The 25,853-nt window shown below is 36.1% G+C and overlaps 1 long non-coding RNA gene across 3 annotated transcripts in view; it reads right to left on the minus strand.

The window, feature by feature from the left end:
• Positions 1 to 6,531: 6,531 nt before the first annotated feature.
• LOC119717235 (uncharacterized) overlaps positions 6,532 to 25,853 on the minus strand; it is a 36,855-nt gene continuing 17,533 nt past the window's right edge. The window contains exons 2-5 of one of the 3 annotated variants that reach the window (XR_005266447.2): positions 22,974 to 23,109; positions 11,562 to 11,678; positions 10,213 to 10,289; positions 6,532 to 6,919 (exon numbers count right to left, since the gene is read on the minus strand). This is a non-coding gene — a long non-coding RNA (uncharacterized lncRNA). Of the gene's footprint in view, positions 6,920 to 10,212; positions 10,290 to 11,561; positions 11,679 to 15,266; positions 15,307 to 22,973; positions 23,110 to 25,853 lie in introns of those variants that run through there. The other 2 variants (XR_011809569.1, XR_005266446.2) reach the window with 2 other exon arrangements.

Here is a 25,853-nt window from a genome sequence, read left to right on the forward strand (position 1 = left end):
ATATTATATAGAAAGGAAAATGTTGTCTGATAGTATGCTGTATCTTTCAGCTGCCTGCAGTATTTTCTCTGAGTGGTTAAAAATCCTGTTTTTCTTTTGTTTTTCTGCTCTCTGTGCACCTTTTCTTCTGTCATCACATGGATCTTTGCCTTGGGAGATTTTGAAGAAATCTTTATATTGTAACTGATCTTCTTGAGGAAGAAAGAAAATGTTGGTTACTTCCTGGCCCTCAGATTCTCTCTTTCTGAAACACAGTATTTCCAGTCAGTGTGATCTGATATTAGGACAGAGAAGAGAATCTTCCTTTTCTTTTTCAACACTACAACTGATCCAAATTTGGCTTATTTTCATTGACACAGATTTAGAAGCAAAGTTTATACTACATTCAAAGAGCAATTCCAAAGTAGACAAAAGCTGAGGACCCTCTGTATCTTTCCCATACTACATCAATGTGTTTATGTCATAGGCATTCTGGTTGGCCTGTATTAGTAATTCATTAAGATGCTGGAAATCTCAAGTGTGTGGGGTCCCACAGCCTCTAAAAAATAGCCCTTGGCTATGCTCCAGCTGTATCATAGAATCATTCAGATGTGATCACAGATTTGCAATGTGAAAGAAACTGAGACTTTAAAGTTATCAATGAATCTATGAAAAAAAAAAAAAGTTAAAAAGTAAAAAAAAAAAAAATAGTTAATAGATAGTATTTCTAGAGCAATTTCTATACTCCAAAGGCACAAACGGCTTAGAATCTTTTGTAATGAAATCGTTCTGGTGGAGGTTTCAGAGAAAAAAAAATGGATTGTCCATTTTGTGTATCAATTTTGCCATTTGGCCAAAGTAGATAAATAAATAAATAAATAAATGTATTATTCCAGCTGGTGATTAGCTCTATCAGATCTCTTACTATGTGTGAGGGTATAGAATAAAGTATAGAAAAAACTTTACAATATGCTGATCCTGAAGCTAAAGTACCATTAGGATCAGGAAGCTTCACCTAGTTTCCAAATGGGGTAAAATTCCTCCAACAGTCCTGTGTCAGCTTTCCATATAATAAATGACACATAACTGTTTCTTTTTCTAAATTGTAGATATGCAGTCACCCCAATCTCCCTTTATAGCCACAGAAGATGAAACTAGACAGACTAGTGGATACCACCCATATGAATTACATTCCAAGAGAAATCCTCTCATGGATTATAGGAGTTGATTTGGATACTTCACTTAAATGTAAAAATTGTGGTTCTCTGCAATTTAAGTTTTTAGATTTTCTGCCTTCATCAGTGACCTGGGAATTCTAAAAATCATCAGTTGTTTTGTTTCAGTGTAAAGGTTTTCTCTAACTCAGTTGGTCTGGGAAATCAGAAAATAGTTTAATTCACAATTTCAAATGAATATACATTCCCCTCCACCCATTGCCTTATTTGTTCAAGATTCCATTATTATGGAATCTTATGGAAGGAGGAGAACCATTCTGTTGTGATTCAATGCAAGAAATGAAAAGTTAGACTTTTTTAAACAGCATATCTGAATTTCGATCAATCTACGGAAATCTGGGAATCTAATTTACTAAACTTTGTATTTAAGGATTAGGTAAGAAGACTGCAGAAAGAAGAACAACCAGCACAAGAGTATATAACTATATCTATATCTATAACTATATCTATATCTATATCTATATCTATTTATATGTTATTAATTCCTGCTGCTGTAATTTAAAACAAAACAAAACAAAACACAGTAATATATTGTAATCATAAACATCTCTTTAAATACTTATGTCAGGTCACTAGTATTGCACCTGAGTTTGGTGCAACATGTCCCCAGAAAGCAGATGTACTCTGTCAGTTTGGCAATAGACCAATGAAATCTGTTAGGCATTATCATAGCCTCCATGAACTACTAGTTCACCTTCAGTGAGGGAGATAGAATGAGACAGATGGTAATTAATTCTGAACAGGTCAAAAGGAATTACTGTGAAAAGAAGAGAGAAACGTTCTGGACATTAGAGCTCCTGACTTCAGTTGCTCGATGCTACTGGATCTTAGAAGGGAAATGTCACCATATATATATGCCTCTGTTTAGCTACATGTAAACTGGATGTGACATAACCCACCTTACAGTTTAATATTACAGTAGCAGTAAATATAGGTACATTGATAAACCAGTTTAAAATACAATGCTTTGAAATTTTTGAAGTTTAAATACATCTTGTGAATATATTTACTATTATTTGATAGCACACTTTTTTGTTTGCTTGTTTGTTTGAAAGTGTTTGCTTTACCTCTAACTTCAGTGTAAATTTTGTCTAATCATCTTCCTGAAGTCTACTTCTCCTTATTGCAGCATCTGTTTCACTGTAGCTGTCACTGGGGCACTGAGAAAAGGACCAGATTATGGGCTATGAACTTTAAATGTTATTAGGAATATGATATAAAGAAGTGCTTGTTTTGTTTTGTTTCATTTTCCTCAGCTGAACAATGTCTGTCTGACTCACTTATTTCTGCATCAGCTGGAACACCAGTCACTTTTAAATACCAAGATAGTATGTTACATAACTGCATATGAGCTGCTGTGCTTTTTGACCTTAGAGTAGAAAACCACAGAACAGCTTTTTCCAGAGGGGGTATCTAAAGTAATTTCAAACTCCTTTTGGTAATGTGACTGTTGACACAGTAAGACTAATCACCAAAAACATCACCTCAGTTCTTCATTAAAGCACCTTTACTGAAATCAGAAGCATTCTTGACTTTTAGCAGAGAAAAACCTTTTAGATTTTACTCTCATTAATATGTGAGTGCTTTTGATGACAAGGGAAATCACTGAGGTCTATAAGAGAGGACCTAGAGGACATGACCTAAGAGAACTGAAGAGCTTTCCTTACACATCTCTTTCCTAAACAGATTATTATTATTATTATTAATGTTTTGTGGTTTTTTTTCTTTGTTTTTGTTTTGTTTTGTTTTTCTTGTTTGGTTGGTTTCTTTTTTTTCCCCCTCCAAATACACTACCATCAAATTCTATGAATCCAACATATAGTTCCCAAAACATCTCAGATTGTGTCAATACACAGTTGTATATCAGACTGACTGATTTTCACTTTTATTTTTTTATTTTAACTTGAATATGAATCTTATCTTTATAAAACTGATTAAAGATTGCTACAACTTTTAGAGATGGGAAGACAATTTTGCTTAAACAATGACAATATTTCATCCTCACTAATCCTGGAAAGAATTCCTGGAATATAACTGTAAAACAGTCATGAGGACTGGACACCTTTGCTCTGCTAGAGCTTAAGCACAAGCTTTACATTGTGATTCAGTCATTAACTGATGTGTCAGGATTGGCATAGGAGCTTTTTAGCTCCTATGAATCTTTGCTGACACTTCTTAATCCTGACCTCAAACATTCCACTCACTGCACTCTTTTGATCAGAAAACAATAATCAAAGCAAATTGCTTGCTAGTTTTACAGTACTAACAGCTACCCAAAATATACCAACAGAGACATCAAATTACTACATTTTCTAATTTGCACTATGACCTGGACTGTGAAAAGGGACATACATATGTGGTTTTGGCTTATTTGGGGAAGTTGATCTTATTTAAATTTCTAGCTGTGTTGTTTCTATGGAGGAGGAAAAAATTCTCAGTATGAGTTATTCACAATGTCAAATTTAACTGAAAACTAGGCAAAACATGATTCTTGCATGATTCACATATTCAATTAAAGACTACAGGGAAGTTTTCACTTTTCCTTCATTTTTGTAATGAAAACTATAAACTTCTTCATCTGCATTGGGGTTTAATTTCAAGGTACCTAACTCAAGAGTATATATTTTTGTAAGTGATGGCAAGGCTTTTGATTGGATGAAATACAAGAAAATAAGTGTTGCAAACTTTTGATACAAAAAGGTAATTTTCATAGCTTGTTTTTTGGCACACGAATAGTCCACAAAGATGCGGTAAGAGTTCTGTGGATAGCTCATAGTTATACAAGCTCATGCAGCAAAACATGCAACAGCTTAAATTAAAGTTATATATTAAAGCATTAATTGAAACTTAGATCTCAAACACACATACATGTGATAATAAGATAAAACATTGATCTCATATGACATTGCAACTTAAAACAAGTCTTTATGGTGGACTTATGCATATGATGGATAAGCTATAGAAAAGTCTTTTCTCCCAGGTATATCACTCTATTAGTTACTACAGGACTAGATTGATTAGATCTAAAGATAATACTGCTACTTATTTAGACAAATAAAGGCCTAATTTGAAACTGGTAAGTGAACAAGGAAAGCATGTTAGAAAAGGAAAGATCAAGGCACTGCAGACAACAATGCAATTTCAAAGTTCAGTTAGGGTATTCTTTATTTTTATTTTTATTTTTATTTTTATTTTTATTTTTATTTTTATTTTTATTTTTATTTTTATTTATTTTTATTTTTATTTTATTTTATTTTATTTTATTTTATTTTTTTTTAATTCACACAGGTTATATGACCAAGTGTATGACTGTTAACAGCAGGCATATAGGCTGTCTTTGACACAAGCTCTCTGGGTTACCGAGGCTACAAACTGCAGATCTCAGCAAAGCTGTGCATTTAGGGCATTGAAATGAGACCTTTTTCCCTTGGGAGACCAATCTCTAACCCTATAGCAAGAAAGACAAAAGCTTGATGAGTTCATCTGAGACAACTGTGAGGCAACAGTGATCACATTTGGAAGTTTGAAGTAGGAACATTTGAGTTATTTCAACTGTTAGCAGTATTTCAAGGAAATTACATCAGGCTGTTTTGTATAAACATTGTAAATTGGTCACAATAGCAGGAAGAACAGGAATGTGTTGTCTCTTTCTCTGCCCTCACTCTAGACTGCTCCTGAAAACACAGTATTACTTTCCTGTCATTTCACAAATTGAGATACCAACAAACAAAAAAACCTATTAGTGGTCTATAAGTACCCCTTTTGACAAGAAACCAAACCTTTCTCTTCTGTCTCCATATTACCAAAGAATGCTGCATAGCATTAGCTGTTGACTTTTCACTGGACTTTTAAACCGGCATCAATCAATATATCCTTGGATCTTCCAGGCTGGATCAAAGTGGAAAATTACTCTATTTCTCAGCACTGTTAAGTTTCCAATTGTGTGTGTGGTCAGCAGCATACAAGTTTTTGCCAACTATGTTGAGACATGAATTCATCTGAAATTATGGTATAGGCCTAGTTTCTAACTTACTTTTGAGATATAATTGAGTGATTGAATTTAATAACATAAGTATACATCTAAAAAAATCATGGTTAGACTTACATACATAAACAATTTCTGATAAATTACTTAATACCTAAGTAATGGAAACTTCAGACAAATTAGAAAAGGAATTCTCTGTCCAGTGTTTTCCACAGAATGAGAAGAGGAGAGATCTAACAATATGTATATGATACTTACAGGAGAATTCAGTCATGTGATTTAAGATTATCAGCCTTTTCACAAAGCAAAGAGAAAAAGTATGTTCATACTTTATGTTCATAAGTTAAAGGGAAAATGTAGGTTTGGCTTCGAATGTGGACTGAAGGGTATTTCAGGTGACTGAATATTGCTTATACATTTGTAACTATATCAATTATCAAATTTGGTTTCATGAAGGTCTAAGATGAATGGCTTATATTACTGTTTCTCCTTTATTTTTTGTTTGTTTGTTTTGTTTTGTTTTGTTTTGTTTTATATAAGGTTAAAAATCATCTAGGAATTTCTGCAAATAAAATTGTCTTTCTTGGCATTTAGGAAAGGCACTGATGTTAGTTAACAACTGATAAGAGATCTCTTCTCCATAATTTCATGACAATACAGTCATGGGTTTTGATCATTTGTTATCTACATGGAGTTCATAAAAGGCTTCTGGATAATTGCATTTTTGTTGTTGTTTTTATGCAATGTATGGTTCCATATGAAATACATCTCACGTAGACTGTTCTGTATTAACTCATTATTTTAACTATGGGAAACAGGACAGATTGACCTTTGTTGTCCTCTAGAGAATTTTACTCCTAATTTGATTTGGGTTTTATTTTAACTAATTCAGCAGTTCCCCAGATTTATGTATTTATTTATTTAAAATTCCCAAAGCTATTCTGCTTGATTTATATGTTCTATTACACACTTCTCTAAAAACAGTGTAACATTAATGGCATAGACATCACAATAATTGCAGAGATACCAAAGTACCACCAAAGGTTCACAATGTAAGAACTGTCATTGCGTAGTACGAAGATAAACTTGAATATTTTTCTTCCAATAGTCCCTGTGACATTTTTGGAAGGGGAATATGACAGTATCAGTGACTGTTCAAAACAAGAACACATGGAGGAATTAAAAGAGAGAAGTTTTTATTGGTCTTGGGGTTCAGAACATTCTGCTGCAGCTTAGCATGAGACAGCATGCTCCTTCGCATGCTGACTGTATTTTTAGCAAAATTTCATTTTCAAATGTTTCTTTTACGAGAAAGAGGTTTTATCTTTTCTGTGGAGATTTCTTATTTCTGTAACCTCTGTCTTCCTTCTCTTTCTTGAATCCATGTCCGTTTCTTTTTTTTTTTTTGCTTACCTCTTCTTGAAATAGTTTTCACAAGGAATTTACCAAGACTTATTCATTACATTTATAAAGAGCCATCAAACGTCAAAAGTCCAACAAAGTGTCTGCAACTTGTAGTGAAGTAATAGGCAGAGCAGGCCTCATGAGTCAGCAGAAGAGTACAGCCTTTACTTATAAAGATGAGTCCAAGTGACAAAACTCTGGATTGTTAATGGAACATTGGCTGGTAAGGATGAGCAATACACATTGTCCTATTCTTGATTAGCTGATATGTTCTGAGGTGTTTGTTTGTTTGTTTGCTTGTTTTTTAAGATGCATTCTGATAGAAGAAATGGAGATATAGGTAAGACTAGTAGCATCCAGCTAAAGCAACAAGAAAAAATAAAGCTTTCAATTTTTTTCTGTTCTTGTTTTACTTCTGAATTTTACTTTTGCCCAGCTGAATACCTGAAAATTATTTCAGTATATCTACTCTTACAACTAATTTTTCCAGATGTGCTTCTGGGTAGATATGTGTATGTTTTAGATAAGAATGATTTCTAATGTCATACTTGAGACACTGAATAGGAGTAGTTTAGTCATTTGTGAACCATCCATTTGAAAAGCATATTGGAAGCAAAGAATGGGGTAAGTTTTGGGGTATTGTGGGTCTCAAATCTCTCTTTACAATGGAAGATTATCTGGTATGATATTTGACTGCTAAACTAATTATTCTTCTAAACAGGTATTATTCAGAACTTTGGATTTAAGCCTCCCATTTAAATACACTAAACTGCAGTCAAATTCACTTAATAGGATAAATCACAAAAAACAGTCAAGCGCATGTACAGCAGTAATGGATAAAATGAGTCAAATCACCTCAGCAGTTCTCAGAGGTAGTCATCCTTGAGAAGATATAGATTCTATGATTGCCTCCTTCCTGAGGAGGGATGCCAACATAGTTTTTTAAATAGTAACAAAGGAAGACATCAAAATTCAACATTGCACCATATTTCACCAACAGAAGATGCCATGTTTTGTGTTCAGTTCTTCATTTTTTGAGCAGAATTTCACTTACAATCTGATATATCCATATATCCATGATATATCCATATATCCATGATATATCCATCATGATATATCCATACGATTAAAAATAATAACACTAAGATAAAATAAATAAATACAACCAACAAAAACCACACAAACCAACATTTAAATCAAATTTCAAACTAAAGAGCACACATTAACAAAATATGGACTCAATTATATAAGAATAATTTCCTTATGGTGGAGTCTATTAGATTGTGGAATAGTTTCTCAAGGGAAACTGTGGAATCCTAATAGCTGGAGGTAGTTTAAGCTGTGGGAAGGAAATTTTAACTGGTTAATAGAGCTGGACAATGATTTTAAACATTGATTTTGTACTCTAATTTATGTGTAGCAAGGAGGGGGATACTCCATGTTGTACTGCTCTAACAAATTGACTTGTGAGCTTCAAAATTCAATGGGCAAAATGTGAGCAAACTGGGTAAACAGCACTGAAGGCAGATCTGAATATTTTCTGTGCATGTTTGTACAGTATAAATATTTCATACAGGATAGCTACAGACATGCAATTCATACAGTGAAAGTTTGTTTTAGATAGAACTCTGAACCTGCAAAATTTACTGCAGTAAAATGGTAATGCAATGATTTTAATTGACAATCCTACTTCAATTAACAAAACGTTCAGTATTCTTTTATTTCTCTTACCTTTCTTCCCCACTTTTATATTCCCTGGATATTTAATGCCTTACTTAGTGGCCTAGTGAGCATATGTTCTTGGTTAGGGACCATTGTTTATGAAATCGTTACAGGTTTTAGATTTCTATGTGGCAAGCAGAACACCCAGGCCCCTGGCTGGTAGCAATTGGAGCCATTCAGAGGTAAGTAAACATTAGAGTGAGGAATTTATGGGTCTACAGTTCAGCTCTGTAGTACAGCTCTCAATGTGGTGTTTGTTTTTTTTGTTTGTTTATTTATTTGTTTTCTTTAGTTTAGTTTTGATTAGTTTTGTTTTGTTTTTGTCTTTTGTGTGTGTGAATATATTGCTTGACTTCAAACACAGCTGAGCAGTACATGGCTGTAGGTAGAAAAGAACACCATCTGGAAATAATAACTGCTTAGCCATTAGTCTAAAGCCTATAGTAAGCCCTAAAAGAATATTCAAGTTTAAATCAAGAAAGTTGTTCTAAGTGAATTGCCCAGAGCATCTCACTCTATGCAAATAACTAGGATAAAAGAAACAAGGCAGAAGGAGACATAATTAGAGGACTGCAGTACAACATTTCAGTTACTTAATGAAAAGGAAAGAAAACATATTTTCCTGGTCAGCCAAAAAATCTATGAGTGGCAATTGGGATTATGTTAACAATAACAAAATTACATAGAAATGCACATGCAGAAAATATTGTCCTTCCTTTGCCATGCCGTGTATCCTCTAGTATCACAGAAGAATGTGGAAATTTTCCCATGATATTACATTAATTGTCATTCATTTTTTAGAAATGTCCTATTCTGATGTTAGGGGAAAAATCCATATAATCAATGTTCCTTTCAACTTTTTTTATCATTTCCGCCTTCCTGAATGTACTGCACCTTTTAAGTTTACATAACTGTCTTAAATGACACAAGGAATAGATACAGCTTTTGCAAGCATGGATAAGAATGGGTCAGTGGATTTGTCATCATTAGTGACAGAAAGGCAATTCTCAAGGCCACATACATATAAAACAATGGTGTCCGAAGACAATTATGCAATCAACTTCACCATTATTTAGGCATATGCCGAAGCTAAAGAAAGTATTCAATCAAGGAAGATCTCAGAGAGTTCTCTTCTGAAAAGCTCTGATAGCTATTTTTTATAGTTTGGCTTGGATAGAGTTAATTTTCTTCTTAGAGGCTTGTATCATCACAGTATATTGTGGTATGAATTTTTGATTAAAATATTTGTGTTAAGACACCTATGTTTTCTGTTGTTGCAGGGCAGTACTTACACAGAGCCAAGGACTTCCTTATAGTAGGACTTTCTACTTCTCGTGACCCAGGGTCACCACCAACAAGACGCGCTAACAGGACAGACTTTGGCAGTTAGCGCAGGCAGTTTGTGCAGGGCAATTCAGGCAGGGCAGAGAGGAGTGCAGGGAGGATCCTCTCTTCCCTTTCTTACATCCCCTTCTCTTCCTTTCTTCTCCTCTGGGAACTCTATCTTTTCTAACTTATAATTCACCATAGTGGGCACCCATTGCAGCAGCTGGACCGAGGCAGCAACCCAAACTGAGGGGACATGGCCTCTCTGGGCTCATGTGGGCACCCAGGTGCCCTGAGGGGCGAAGTGCCAGTCTAGACTGGTGACTGTGGGGAACTCTGGAATCTGGAGGTCCCCCTGGGTCCTGAGGGAAGAGAGGGTGGTTGTGGGTGCACCTGTTGTGGGTGCAGGTGTGCCCTGCTCAAGGAACTGTTTGAGAAGATGGCCGGGCTGCAGTGAGAAATCAGCAGGAGACTGATAGGAAGTGTCAGCCTGTCCCTGCTGAGGCCTGGCAGCCCCCTCCTAAGTCCCTGCAAGAGGTAGTTGCCCATCCAGCCGCTTACCTGCAGGACAGTTCTTGCTTCTCCTAATAAAGTGATGAAAGAGTGGCTCCCATTTCACCTTTATTGGGTTACAGATGCTGAGGAAGAGAGATTAATAAGAGAGACCCATCTGAGGCACAACAGAAAATTGACCGGTGTTGAACAAATAAGAATTCAAAATGTCACTGACTGTTTTTTTTTTCTTAAATCATCTGTTAGTTTCTTCTGACACACATAATCTCCTATTTATCTGTATATAGAATAAGCATTAAAAAAAAAAAAAAAGTCAGTACTTTGTCTTCTTACCTGAATAAATAAATAAATAAATAAATAAAATGTTAGATCTCTTGGACTGTACAGCTGTGAAAATATTCCTGATACAAAAATATACCATTCACACACAATGAAATTTTTACAAAAAATGAAAGAGGGCACAGTATAAGTAGCCTCAGTAGCAATTCAACATGAAACAAGTTTCATCCTAGTCAGTACTTTATATGGTTTGCCTCATTGTAGTATACAGAAGCACTCCAGACATATGTTAAAGAAGATGAACAGTAATATTTACAAAACAACTATGTATCAGGGAATTTCTACTAATATTTTGAAAAGGAACTTAGTAAAAAAATTCTACCAAATCAGGAAAAAAATTTTTAAAAAGTGCCAATCCAGTTATTTCTGTTTGCTTGTTTATTTAGGGCTGCAGAAGGAGAAAGTTCTAAGTTATTCATAAGATGATGAAAGGATGATAATCACAGTATTCATTTAGACAGTCATATCATTAACAGGATAAAATTAACTCTTTAACTTTACAGGAGATCTGTTGGTTGTTCAGGAAAATTTCATCCTTTTTCAAGCAGACTTAGCTTTACCTGAATTGATGTGTTGTGTTCTAGGTTCTTCTGTGACATGAGTAATTGAAAAATCAGCATATTGATATGATATTTAATTTTTATGTTTTTTATTCCCTCCACCCTAAGCCTAACAGTATATCATACTCAAATGATCTACTTGGCATTGCATAACCCAGAAAAGAGTGAATGATCTTTGCCTCTTTTAAATGAGGAGAAATTACGTAGTTGTCTAAATTTCTAAGTGGAAAATAGGATTGAAAAAGCATTTCGTCTAAACTAGACAAATATGTATTTATGTCTATCTTTATATGTCCATAAAGTATAATTATCATAAGTTTGTTATCTGTCATTATGAATAGCTAAGAGAACAATGCCCTATTAATTTCTATCTTCTCAAGAACTTTATCACAACAGACCAGTAAAGTACCTGACCTAAAACATTCTTTATTGGTCATATCCTTTCTCCCTGACATTGTTCCTGAGCTCTTGAACCAAAAGACAATTGTTTTCACTTACCCTTTACACAGGCGCAATTTTCATTTACTTTAATGGGAGTTTTGCTTGGTCTGATTCTCTGTCATCCATATGATACAGAGGAGTAGATTGCAGAGATGTTTGTAATGGCCTTTAAAACTGTCAAGAGCCCAAATGAAAATGATGTTATCTCAGAGACAGCTTTTGTGCAGCAGTCATTTGATTTAGAGCATTGTCTGTTAACTCTCTCTCTCCAGTACACACAAGAGCTAAACTCCTCTGCATGTTCTGTATTTTCCTCCCTACTTCTATAGTGTGTGCATCTGTGTTGCTGCTTTGTGTTTCTGCTCCTGATTTGAAAACAAAGTGATGTTAGATGATTCAAAATCCCTCACCATAGCAGGATCTTCTGCGCAGGACAGTAAAATTGGCCTATCAGCTTTAAGGAGACATATTCTTATGTAGTCCATAATGCTGACCATGCATTGAACTTTCAGTTCAGTAGTAAGTAACATCCAAAGCTATTTAATGATTACAGTGCTCCTTACCCTCAAGCACTAATTATAAAATCAAATGGAAGGACATATTCTTATGACAAACATGATGTAGACAAGAGCAGTATAGGCCCAGAAATGTACAATTAACAAACAGTTATTCAGGACTTGTGCAAAGCATTTTACACTGTCCTGCATGATATCCTTGTCTCTAAATTGGAGAGACATGGATTTGATGGATGGACCAATTGGTGGGTGTAGTGGGTTTACGTGGCAAGGCTTTGGTAGCAGGGGGCCATAGGGGTGGTTTCTGTGAGAAAGATCTAGAAGCTGCCCCATGTTTGGGAAGGGCCCCGTTGTTTTCCAGATCTGAGCCAATAAGCGATGTTGTTTTGCGCCTCTGTGAGAGCATATTTAAGACAGGGAAAAAACTGCTGCGCCACACAGCAGCCGGGAGAGTCAAGGGAGTGAGAAACAGCCTTGCAGGTGCCAAGGTCAGTGTAGAAGGAGGGGGAGAGGTGCTCCAGGCGCCGGAGCAGAAGTCCCCTGTGGCCTGTGGTGAGGACCATGGTGAAGCAGGATGTCCCCCTGCAGCCCATGGAGTACCACGGTGGAGCAGGGTTCCACGCTGCAGCCCGTGGAGGAGACCACAGCGGAGCAGGTGGCCCTGCACCGACGGAGGCTGCCGCCTGTGGAAGACCCCTGCCGGAGCAGATTCCGGGCCGGACCTGTAGCCCGTGGAGAGGAGACCACGCAGGAGCAGGTGACCTGGCAGGAGCTGCTGCCCGTAGGGGAGCCAGGTTGGAGCAGTTTTCTCCTGAGAGATGGACCCCGTGGTACGGACCCATATCTGGAGCAGTTCTGGAAGAGCTGCTGCCTGTGGGAAGCCCACGCCGGATCAGTTCGTCAAGGACTGCATCCCGTGGGTGGGACCCCACAGCACAGGGGACGAGAGTGACCGAGAAGGAGCGGCAGAGAAGAAGTGCTGTAGACTGACCATAACCCCCATTCCCCCGTTCCCCTGCGCCGCTCGGGGGGAGGAGGTGGAAGAGGGTGGATGGGGGGGGAAGGTGCTTTTGGTTTCTTTCCTTTGTTTCTCACTTCTCTAGCTTGTTAGTAATGAGTAATAAATCTTACTATCTGTCTTCTTATGCTGAGTCTGGTTTGCCCGTTACACTAATTATTGCGTGATTTTCTCGTCCTTATCTCAATCCTCGAGCCCCTTTCACATATTTTCTCCCCATTCCTCTTTGAGGAGGGGAGTGAGAGAGCGGCTGTGGTGGAGCTCGGCTGCCCACTCGAGCAGAACCACGACAGTGGGTAAGTAATTGGCTGGATGGTTGCACTCAAAGAGTTGTGGTCAATGGCTCAATATCTAGGTAATCAGTAATGAGTGGTATTCCTCCGGGTATTAGGACCAGCACTATTTAACTTCTTTGTTGGTGACATTGACAGTGGGATCGAATGCACCCTTAACAAGTCTGCTGATGATATCTAGCTGTGTGGTGTAGTTGACATGCTGGAGAGAAGGGATGCCATCCAGAGGGACCTTGAGAAGCTTGAGAGGTGGGCTTGTGCAAAACTCATGAAGTTCAGTATGGCCAAATGCAAGGTCCTGCACCTGGGTCAGGGCAATCCCAAGCACAAGTACAGGCTGGGTGGAAAATGGATTGAGAGCAGACCTGAGGAGGAGGACTTTGAGATGTTGGTTGATGAGAAGCTCAACATGGCTCAGCAATATGCGCTTGCAGCCCAGAAAGCCAACCGTATCCTGGGCTGCTCCAAAAGTGTGTGACAAGAAAGTTGAAGAAGGTGATTCTCATGATTCTCCTCCTCTGCTCTTGTGAGACCCCACCTGGCATCCTGCATTCAGCTCTGAGGCACCCAGCAAGTCCAGAGGAAGGCCAAAGGATCACAAGGATGATCAGAGAGCTGGAACACCTCTCCTGTGAAGATAGGCTGAGGGAGTTGTGGTTGTTACACGTGAAGAAGAGAAGGCTCTAGGGAGCCGCTATAGCAGCCTTTCAGTACCTAAAGGGAGTCCACAAGAAAGCTGGAGAGGGACCCTTTGTCAGAGAGTGCAGTGATAGGACAAGGAGTAATGGTTTTAAACTTTAAACAAAAATATAAAAAAAATATAATAGATAGGGAATTAAATAGGGAATTAGATATTTACTATGAAGGTATGAAGCTAGTGAGGCACTGGAACAGGTTGCCCAGAGAAGCTGTGGATGCCCCATTTCTGGAAGAGTTCAAGGAAAGTTTGCATGGGGCTTTGATCAACCTGGTCTAGTAGAAGGTTTCCCTGCCCATGGCAGGGAGGTTGGAACTAGATGATATTTAAGGTACCTTCCAACACAAGCCATTCTTTGATTCATTCTATGATTCTTCTGAAAAGAAGCCAGTCAAATCTAAAATGATTTTCTAAGTAACAGAATGACCTATTGAAAGTCTAAACAAATTTTCAGTCTTCAGAAGGAGTGAATACTGTGATCACTTCTGTATTGCTAGTGTACTGTACTAAGTTTTATTGTTGCCTTCTGCTACAGAGCTTCTTACAGTGAGCACTCTATAATCAAACTCTACAGGAGAATAGAAATGCATTGCAAAGAGAATATATTTGGACACTATTTCTTCTGTGCGACTAAATCAAAGCCTTTCAATGTTTCTAGTGTATGGCATTACTGAATGAAAAAAAACGTGAAAACTTATTTTTAAGCTGTCATAGTGTACTAAATGAAATTTTGTATATAAAATCAAGGACTTCCATACATTATAGAAACTACCAAAAAAAATCAATGATTTGTCCCAGTTACCTTCAGTATTCATGACATTGTTATATATTCAAAGTATGGTGCCACTGCAGAATGGCATCAAAGGCTGAAGGCTTTAATTCATTCGCTGTTTCATAGGAGATAAGAGACTTCATAAAATTTGGAACTAAGCAGAAATAATAATGCATGCTGATAGGTATTTTTAAGTTTCTAAAGTATAATATGACCTTTGTCGTGGTTTTACCCGGCTGGCAGCTAAACACCACGCAGCCGTTCGCTCACCCTCCCCCCTCCCTCTTTGGGACGGGGGAGAGAAATGGAAAGTGAAGCCCGTAAGTTGAGATAAAGACAGTTTAATAAGACAGGAAAATAATAATAACAAAATAATAATAACAATAATAATAATAATAATACAATGGTGATAATAGGAAAGTAATAATAATATGTACAAACAAGTGATGCACAATGCAATTGCTCACCACTCGCTGACCGATGCCCAGCTTAACTCCGAGCAGTCCGGCCCCCTCCCCCCGGCTAGTCACCCCTATATATTGTTTAGCATGACGTCAGATGGTATGGAATACCCCTTTGGCTAGTTTGGGTCACCTGTCCTGGGTCTGTCCCCTCCCAGCTCTTACTGCACCCCCAGCCTGCCCGTTGGCAGGACAGAGCAAAAGGCTGAGACGTCCTTGGCTTGGTATAAGCACTACTCTGCAACAATTAAAACATCGTGGTGTTATCAGCACTCTTCTCATCCTAAGCCAAAACACAGCATTCCACCAGCTACTAGGAAGAAAATTAATTCTGTTCTAACTGAAACCAGGACACCTTATAGAATGACTTAAGAATTACACAGTTGAGAAAATTCAAAATGTCTATGTAATATGTCATTAAAAATTAAGTAAAGAACTCAAGATTTTTTTGTATAAAAATTTTTCATCATTTGTTCAAACACAACCATATCTGGTATCATAAGCAAATGCCAACAAAGTACTATGCATCTAGTACTTTGTCATTTTAATTGTTTAACTGGTTTAATTGTCATTCCTGAGAAGTTTTTCAATTATAACTGCCAGAATTAATATTGAGAAACCTTTATGAATTTAGAGTTGAATAAAATTTTAAATCTAAATGATCCAATATCCTGAAAAAATAATTTATTTCAATTTCAGACTCGGGAATCTAGGCTGCAAAATCAGAAATGAACACTAAACATGGAGAAACTATAATCACAAATAGAATATTTTCTCACTACAATGATGCCTGGTTAGAATCTGTTTAGTTACCTAATTCCTTGCTTTGGACACACAGAAAGAAACAATTTTATAGCATGGCAATTTGAGTGTGATGCTTGTGACCAAAAAAGAAAAAAAAAATAAAAATTGTGACTTCTATGAAGATCAAAATAATCTGATTTTGATTGTGTACTGCTTAGAAATTATGTTTTATAGTGTAATTAATTCAAAAAATGACCGAATCTGGTATAGGCATATAGATTAAGAACTGGCATATAGATCAGCTGAACATTACAGAGTTAGCAAGTAATAACAACCACCCTGATACAGGAGAAAATACCAAATAAAACAAGGTAAAATCAATGCTTCCTTTATTCCCATCACATGCAGAACCTACAGAGAACTTAGTGATTCTTTACTTCATTGTGGTCAGGAGTGGAAAACCACAATTTAACATTAACATTTGAGAAAAAAAGAAAAAAAAAGTTACAAATGTTTATGATATTTATTGTTATAAATATGAAATGGTAAAAACATAGATTTTTTTTTTTTTTGTATTGGTCTTACTACATTGACTCATAAAGGCCTGTGTGTGGGTGTCAGTGTAGATGTGTGTTCACATGTGCGCTCTCCTCAGGAATTTTCCCTTCTCAGAGGTTCTGTTCCATGGTTGTCATCACTAAATGTGTTCTCAGTGCATTCTTATTTTTTTCCATAAATAAGTATCTGCTTGTCAGCTTGGATAACAGATCTAAGTAAACCAAGGTCAGTTTACATCAACATCTGTCTCCTTTATAATGAAAAGTGAGAGCAGAGTCACATCTTTTAAAAACAACAATTCATGTTGCCATAGGAATATCATAATCTGAAAGACAAGCCAGTAAATATCTGTGATATGTAGGCATTAATATTTACCTGCAAATTATATATAAATGCTCCAACATGGTTATTCTTGTTTTCACAGTCATATGTACCAGCAGGAGTTACAAATTGTTATGTGATTTTGTCTAAAGGTAATAGAACTAGGGTGAGGTGTGGGACAGAACACTGATTTTCCTCCAAGATCTGTAAGCATCCATGCCAATAAAGAAATTTATGTATTTGACACATGATCAGCCAGTTAACATAACTCTACTTCCTTTAAGTTAAATTTTGATCAAAGGATGAAGTAATTTCTGGATTTTAGTCCCAATAATTTAAAAGATGCTTTTTTGTGTTCTAGAAGTAGTTTTCATGTAAAATTATTCATATTTTCAGAAGTTCCAATAATTTGTTGTTAGCATATATTATGTACTTTCATCTTAATGTCTTTATATCAGTGATAGATAGCCAGGATTCGGTTAACATTTTCAAAAATCGGTATTTGCAATGAACATCAGCTAAAACAAACAAACCAACAAGAAAGCTTATGAGAATTAATTTGTCTCCTGTGCAAAAAAAATAATATTTTCCTAAAATATGGTACCATCTTTTGATTAGTATAGACAAAGAATGCAAGTACTCTGAGCAATAATCCACCATTACAGAAAGAATAACTATTTCTAATACAAAAGTTCTCCCCTTAATCCTTTCTCCAAATAAATAACTGAATAAATAAATAAATAAAAAGAAAATCTGTAGTTTATTTACATCTGTCCTTATTTATTGTGCTCAAACCACCTGTGAGAATATTACAAAACTGATGTCTTTTAGTTTTACTACTTTCTGTTTTTCATCCAAGAACCTCAGTAAATGCCTGTGAAGGGCTGTAGGCCTGGGAGTGAGAGTAGGATTCACCTGGAATTGTCTGGATTGTGAATTGTCTAGGTTGTTTCTGAGTGCAATGATTTGTGCAGAGTTTGCCAACTGTCCTCTTTAAATACTGTCCTTTTCAACTTATAATTATTAAGAGTTTTCTTTTTAGTATCATAACCTCTCCACGGTGGGCTAGGAAATCTTTGTCATCATTGTTACATCATTCTTCTCTGGACAAAAGAAAACCAGGCATGTAAGTGTATATAGGGAGAAATGGAAAGTTCGTTCAGGCAAGTGTTGAAACTGTCCGTAATTCAAATAATTTAATTGTTAAAATAAAGACTAGATTTTTAAAAATGTAGAGAAATTCCTTTATCTCACTAAAGGGCTGGTATTTCTACAAGAACACAGTTTTTTTATTTTATTATTTTATTTTATTTTATTTTATTTTATTTTATTTTATTTTTTAATTTTATTTTATTTTATTTTATTTTATTTTATTTTATTTTATTTTATTTTATTTATTTTTTTTTTTTTTAATTGAAAAGAGCGATGAAAATATCACCTCTTTCAAATGCAAATTATTATTATTTTCTAAGTCTAGTATAACAGTGACTAGCATAATAGTGAAGGAAGCAACAATGTTCCTGTCATAGAATGTATTAACTTTGGCATGTTAGTAAATTTGACAGATGACTTTATCACCAAAACAGGAGAAAGTATATTTAAGTGATATCTTGTTTTTTTTTATTAGCTGTATCTTGGGTGCAACCTGGACCTATTATGATTATACCATAATTACACTACAATGAAAAAACAGAGCATTTGTAATCTACTGACATGCCCCATAAGTTTATTTGTTTTAGTGGCTACTGAATGCTGTATTTCAAGATATAAATTGATAAAATATGTGACAAATTATATTTCCTTTCTCTGATAAAATCACTAGCCATAGATTAAATGTACATTTGGGTACATTTAAAGGTACATTAAAGTTACATTTAGGTTTTAGGTTCTTTCACTCTAGTCTTATATCAGAACCTGATCAGACTGATCACAATTTGTGAGTAAAGAGCTATATAGAATGATAGAATTCTTCAGGTTGGAAAAGACCTCTAAGATCATGTAGTGTAACCATTAACCTAGCACTACCAAGTCTACCACTGAACCATGTCTCTAAGCACTTCATCTACATGTCTTCTGAATACCTCCAGGGATGGTGACTCAGAGACTTCCCTGGTGAGCCTGCTCCAACAGTTCACAACCCTTTCAGTGAATATTTTTTTCCTAATATCCAACCTAAACCTCCCCTGATGAAACTTGAAGCCATTTCCTCTTGTCCTGTCACTTGTTGCTTGGGAGAAGAGAACAACCCCACTACAACCTCCTTTGAGGTAGTTGTTGAGAGAGATAAGGTCTCCCTTTTCTCTAGGCTCAATAATCCCATTTCTCTCAACCACTCCTTATAATACTTATTCCCTAGACACTTCACCAGCTTCATTGCCCTTCTTTGACGTGCTCCTGTATCTCAATTTCTTTCTCCTATTGAAGGTCCCTAGACTGAACACAGTTTTTGAGGTGCAGCCTCACCAGAGCTGTTTACAGGGGGACAAGCACTTCCCCAGTCCTGCTGTGGCCTCCCTGGCCTCACTGTTTCTGATACAAGCCAAGATGCTGTTGGACTTCTTGGCCATATGCAGCATGGTTCAACATTCACAACTTGTTATCTCAGCATAATGATGATAGTTTTCTGAAAAACAAGATACTGGGCCATTTTGTATTGGGATTGTCTTCTACCCATATGTCCATGCATAAAAAGAAAGGTAAAACAAAGAAGAGAAAGGTTATACTTTGGCATGTATTAGAATGATTCACACAGAAGGACAATAGGTAACTACTGTGGCTTAAGTTTGATTCTTGTTTTATTTCAAGAAGTTGGCACTCCAAATGAAGGTTTGCAACAAAATAACAGTAGAACTCACCGTATTAAATGATTACAGCAATCTATACCAAAACCTCATCAAATCTATTTTCACTTCTAAAGTTGGTCCAGCTAAAACTGATTTTGTAATTTTCTAAGATTCCTGTACTGTTGTCATCTTAATTAAAGCTACTTTTCTTTGTAGGTTGCCAGAGGTCTGAAAGCCTGAACAAAGGTATATCATTTCATCAGTAAATGTACATTAAGCCCAGTTTTTCTGGAACTGTCAATACCATTTGCATACACAGCAAAGCATAGCTGTACAGTACTTTGTGAGAAAACCCAAGCAGAAAAATGGCAATCCTGACAGCAGTCAAGGAGCCACAGAAATAATTAGAGGCTGCATTTGGAATAGCATATGAGTCTAGAAGCTATTTTAGAAAGCTGGAATTGTAAAAGTAGGACATGGAAAAATGTATTCAGTCATTCAGTTTCCCTTTGTTGATGCAAGATTGTTGCCTATGGCTATCTTTATTTTAGGGCTTTATGGCTACCTTTATTTTAGGGCTACTTTGAATTTCTTGGTGCTGAAAAACTACATATGAGTTCCAGCACAGACTTCTCTTTTTACAATATTTCCAAACCTCTTTGCACTGTGGCTTTCTGAGAAGTTGTATTTGTTGATGGAAGTGAAAAGTGCAGAGGTAGCAATGAACATGGAAGCAATAATGACATTAGCTACCACTTCACAGAATGAAGTGGTAGCATTCCCCCAAATGATCAGTTCATTGCTCTTTTCTTCTCCATGTTTCTAATGCAGATAATGAATAAAACTGGTTCCAGGAGCTACCCTATTGTGCCCCACTGCATGCTTTTCTCCACCATAAAAAGTAATGGTTAAATCCTATCCTTTTCTTTCTACACTTTAACCAACCTTCAATGCATAAAACAAACTTTTACTAATCCTATGTCAATACAGGAATTTTTTGTTAGTTTGTTTTGTTTTTTCTTAACAGCTTTTGGTGAGATCAAAGGCTTTTTGAAAATACAAACACATTGGACCAACTTTATCTTATTAGTACCTATGTTTATTGGCATTCTTAAAGAACTGCAGCAGGTGAGAAACAGAGGATTTCTCTTTACAGAAGATATTGTAGAATCATAGAATCATAGAATATCCTGAGTTGGAAGGGACCCACAAGAATCATCGAATCCAACTCCTTGGTCCCCAAAGCACCACCCAAAAAATCAGACCATGTGTCTGAGAGTGTTGTCCAAATGCTTCTTGAATACCGGCCGTCCTGGTGCTGACCACTTCCCTTGGAAGCCTGTTCCAGTGCCTGACTATTGTCTCGGTGAAGAACCTTTTCCTGATATCCAGCCTGAACTGTCCATCACAGCTTCAAGTCCTTTTCTCAGGTCCTATCACTGGTCACCAGAGAGCAGAGACCAGCACCTGCCCCTTCACTCCCCCTCATGAGCCATTGTGGCTGTAGGCCACAATGAGGCCTACCCTCAGTCTGCTCTTCTCCAGGCTGAAGATACACTGAATCTTTCCCAACAAACTGCATGTATCAATGTGTTCAAAGTTTTTTTTTGTTTTTATTTTTATTACAGATGTGACCATCCTATCAGGAATAGAAGTTGGAACTATTGCTCTCTAATAGCCATGATCTTAGCTAGATCTCCTTCCACAGACATGAATCACCTTGACAACCTGCCTGTCCTGTAAGCACAGTGTTCTCATAACCACAGAATCATAGAATCTTAGCATCATAGAATCAAAGCATCATAGAATCATAAGATAGTTTGTGTTGAAAGGGACTTTAGCACCAACCACCATGACATGGGTAGGAATACCTTCCACTAGATCATGTTTGCCAAAGCTCCATCCTACATGGCCTTGAACACTTGGTAAAATATCATCTGATCCTGGTTACTGATGAACATCTATTTTTTTTCAAACATATCCTGTTCATTGCTCAGAAATCATTAAATTTCTCTGACCTGTGTGTTATTGAGCTTATCTGCTATGGTCTTACCATAACTGACGTTTTTTTACAATTTTGCCTCCATTGACCTTTTCTCTGTGATAATCTTCTTAACTTTCCTTCTGGACTGCTGTCCTAATGTAGGATTTTGAGGTCTTTTAGTTATTTTGCTTTCTTTTTTAATTTGACATTCATTTTAATTGGACTTCCAGTGAAACCTTTTCTAAGTAGTGTTCAAGATGTCTGGTGGTTTCTTCTCTCTCTCTTTTTTATTTTTACCCCCGGATTTACTAATTTACTAATTGCTTTGTAAAGTTTTCTTCCTCTCTGGAAATTGAAAAATCACATTCTGGATATTATTTTTATTTTATTTTATTTTTTTACACGTTCTCCTCCCCTTAAACCTCTTTTTTTTTTTAAAAAAAAAAAAAAAAAGGTGCTACTACAGTTCATATCTCTCAATAATACCTCACAAAATGGGTTGTCTTGCATTGTTTAAGACCAAATTCAGAACATGATCTTTTCCTGTGTATTCTAAGACTCTACTCAAGAAAATAAATCATTCATCATTTCCAAAATGTTTATATTTGCACCTCAGCATATTCAGGCACTTATCAGATTCCTAGATAGGTAATAAGAACCTCTCCCAAATACAGAACTCACTACCATTGTCCTGATCAGGATATAGTTCCATGCTAGCTCTACATTTTTACCAATTACATAAAATTTCCACCTAAAAGGACTAATGATTTTCCTTTTTTAACTTAGCACTTTATTGTTGTTTAAGCTTCATGTTACTCTTCACATATTGTCACTCTTCCTCATAGTCTAGCTTTCCTGTGAAGCTGGAAACCTGGTGACACATCTTCCTTCCAACAAGTCTCTGAGATAACTGGGCTGGTATTTTGATTCCAAACATTTATTATCTTATTTTGCAGGCTCCCAGCATGGTTGTGGAAGGATTAACAAGTATTGCACCTATTTCACAACTTAACATCACAAATGCCATGTACATGTATGTGTACATATGATGAAGATGATGATGATGATGATGTAATCGTAACAAGAATGTCATTAATTTCCCTTCTCACTTTTAAGGACACACTCAGAATTACCCATCCAATTATGCAGACTGTGTCAGCTGCTCTTGTGCAGCATCTGTTTTTCTTTTAACTGATGATTTAAATAATTCTTTATGGGCTTTTTAGGTTTAGTTTATTTTTTAACCATTATGAGTAAGACGCAGCTGGTTTGTTTCTGTTCATGTTCCTCCTGTCAAAAGAGCTTCTACACTTCTTAACATACCTGAAACCGTTCTGTCTATTCAACCCTCTTCAACATTCAGTTCCTCCAAATATCAAGACTCTAGTCTTCTACCTCTGTGTAGAATTAAATGGGTTTGCAGAGTTCAAGGAGAGTTCTTCAGCTAAAGAAAAATAAGCTTGAAAAAAGAATGAAAGCAGTTGTGGTTAAAAGTGGACAAAGCAGTAGATTGTCACATTAAGAAAAGTGGAAGTTTCTTGAAGCCTTGAAGTCTCATAATGACCTTCAGTGCAGTAAGCATGAGTCAGAGAAATACCCATGAAAAGCTGATGTTATACTTAAATGGCTGGCCTAACTAGATTATTCTAAACCCAGGAGTTTTAAGAGTATCAGAAATGAGAACAATGGCATCTTTTCAACAGATTATTATTATTATTTTTTTTATTTATACCACAGAAAGCATGTCTTTGAAGCCCATATTCACAGTCTTTGTTTAGTGGTGCCCTCAATTCCCAAACTATGTAATGTTGAAAATATTTTCCTGAAAATGTCAAAAAATATTATTCCAAATTCCTGTCTTTCACAGTCATCATTAGTATATTTTTTCCTGTCCTTAAGATACGTGGTTTATGGAAGAAGTTTATACAAACCTTTCACTGATTCAAATTTCAGTTTTAAAGCAGTATTAAGCAGCAAGTTAAAAACAAACAAGCAAGAAAACAAACAACAACAAGAAAACTAAAAACAACAAAAATAAACAGATGAAAGTCTTAAAGAGTACTCCTTTGTTCTGTGGCGATATAAAAAGGTAACTAACTTCTCAATATTGCTTGGAAAAAAAGTTGAAAGGGGAGAAAATGTATGTTTAAACTTGGGAATGATTTTATTTGATTGACATGTAAAATACAGTCTAAATTCTAAAGAACTTGTTAGGCTACAAGCACAACTAGGAATTGAATTCATTTCTGTGTTCTGTCATATCTCTAGGAAAATCATATGTTCATTCTTATATAAGCAGGAAGATGAAGAAAGCACTTGTTTAAGAAAGTTGGAAAAAAACAGGTTCAGCCATTTTATTGTTATTATTATTATGTGTAAGTATAAAAATAATTCATCATCATATTGTTCCTAAATGATATATCCCTTATATACATAGCAGTTGCTCTTGAGAGAAACTGAAAACAAAAATTACATATACTTATCAGTCCTCTCACCCCCAAAGTGAGTCAGTATATTTCCATTTTTATGAGAGTTACCACAGGTGTTTTTTTTTGTTTTGTTTTGTTTTTGTTTGTTTGATTGTTTGTTTTAGTGTGCTATGAATTTACCTTCTATAAGTTCACATATTTCACATATTTTGCTATTTTGTAGGTCTAGATTAACCCTTGATCTCTTTGCTTTTGATTCCTTTGGGCCCTCTTTGTCCAACTTACTATAGGGAAATATTAGGTTTCTAAGAAGTAAAGTAGAATAGATTGTAATGTTAGATAATTCTTAAGAGTATTAATGTTATTTTTTAAAGCCACACTCAATAGGTCTTTGGCCACTATCATTTTAGTCTTGTTTAGTAAAGTAACTATCATTGCTTGCCTCATAGACATTCAAGTAAAAAGTCCCATTTAGAACTAAGCCCAGCAGAAGAAAAGTCTAATTTTCAGAGTTAATATTTGCAACTTTCAGTGAAAGCAGTGAGTTCTGCATACTTAACAGATCATCAGGATCCATTAGGTACGTTCATCACACTATCCAAGTTGTCTCTTTCTGACACTTATACCTTTTAAATTTATCATTGCAAAGATTATAGTATTTTCTTTGTATTACAAAGATTTTTTCTGACCCCAGGAAATGGTTTTGCACCAGAAGCTAAAGTGAACTTGAAATTTCTTGTGAAGGTTGAACTGTTCAGAAAATGTTTTTGTTGCTTTCAGGATTGCATCATGGCAATGATGATGGCTCAGACAAGCCCTTCAGTCACTGTTTATTCAGTTCATTTTTGTCACAATTTATTACTTTTGTAGGTAGTTTTGGACAAGCTGCCCATATGAAGACAACCAAAATCCCATGTTAACTATATCTACTCACTCTCTGCTATTTTTAACTTAATGTTTTATTTATTTTATTTTTATTTTTTTTACCAACTAAATCAGAGTGGACACAACAGAAGTTAGCATGGTTTTCATCAGCATTATAAATTCAGCTTGGGATAATGTTCATTAGGCTATGCTGTTGTCATCCTGGACTGTGAATGATTCTCAGTGGCACTGACAGTAGCATGCAGATATCTTAAGTGACCCACAGCCCAACTGAGATGAGAGCTACCAAAAAATATAGACATGCCTTCTTGAACCACAGCTGAAAAGTCTGGAGAGGAGCCACTTCTGGTTTAGGAAATATATGTTTAATGGAGTTACCTGCTGGAAAAATACTAGGATTCAGAATGAAGATGGGAATGTTTAGGGAAAGAGCTTGGATTCCACTGTTAGCCTTTAAAGTTGTTTTACATGCAAACACAAGATGCCTCACAACCTTGCTCCACTGGGCTCCCTTAAGGACTGAGAGCTGGCAATATCGACCAAGATACTACATCCTTCCAGTCATCCAGGTGGGTGAGAATGTTGACATGAATGTCAACACATATCAACTCCCTCAACTCCCACTAGAGCTTCTTGGAATTTTCAGTCCACTTTCTTGTGAGACAGCAGGAATGTTAAAAAGGTGTAAGTGCTCCCCTTCTAAGGGCCCCAGATTCCACCACCTTTACTCAGGCTAGTCAGTACTCTACCATGAATAATATGAGTGATTTCCATGTGACAGGGTAATTCAGTGCCAATGAACATTGTGGATTTTAGTCTTCTTATAATTTTTCTCATCTCCTATTCTTCTAACTTAATGTCCACTTCTGACAGGTTACAAGGAAACTTG

This window comes from Anas platyrhynchos, chromosome 5 (genome assembly GCF_047663525.1).
Source record: "Anas platyrhynchos isolate ZD024472 breed Pekin duck chromosome 5, IASCAAS_PekinDuck_T2T, whole genome shotgun sequence".
NCBI classification, from domain to species: Eukaryota; Metazoa; Chordata; class Aves; order Anseriformes; family Anatidae; genus Anas; species Anas platyrhynchos.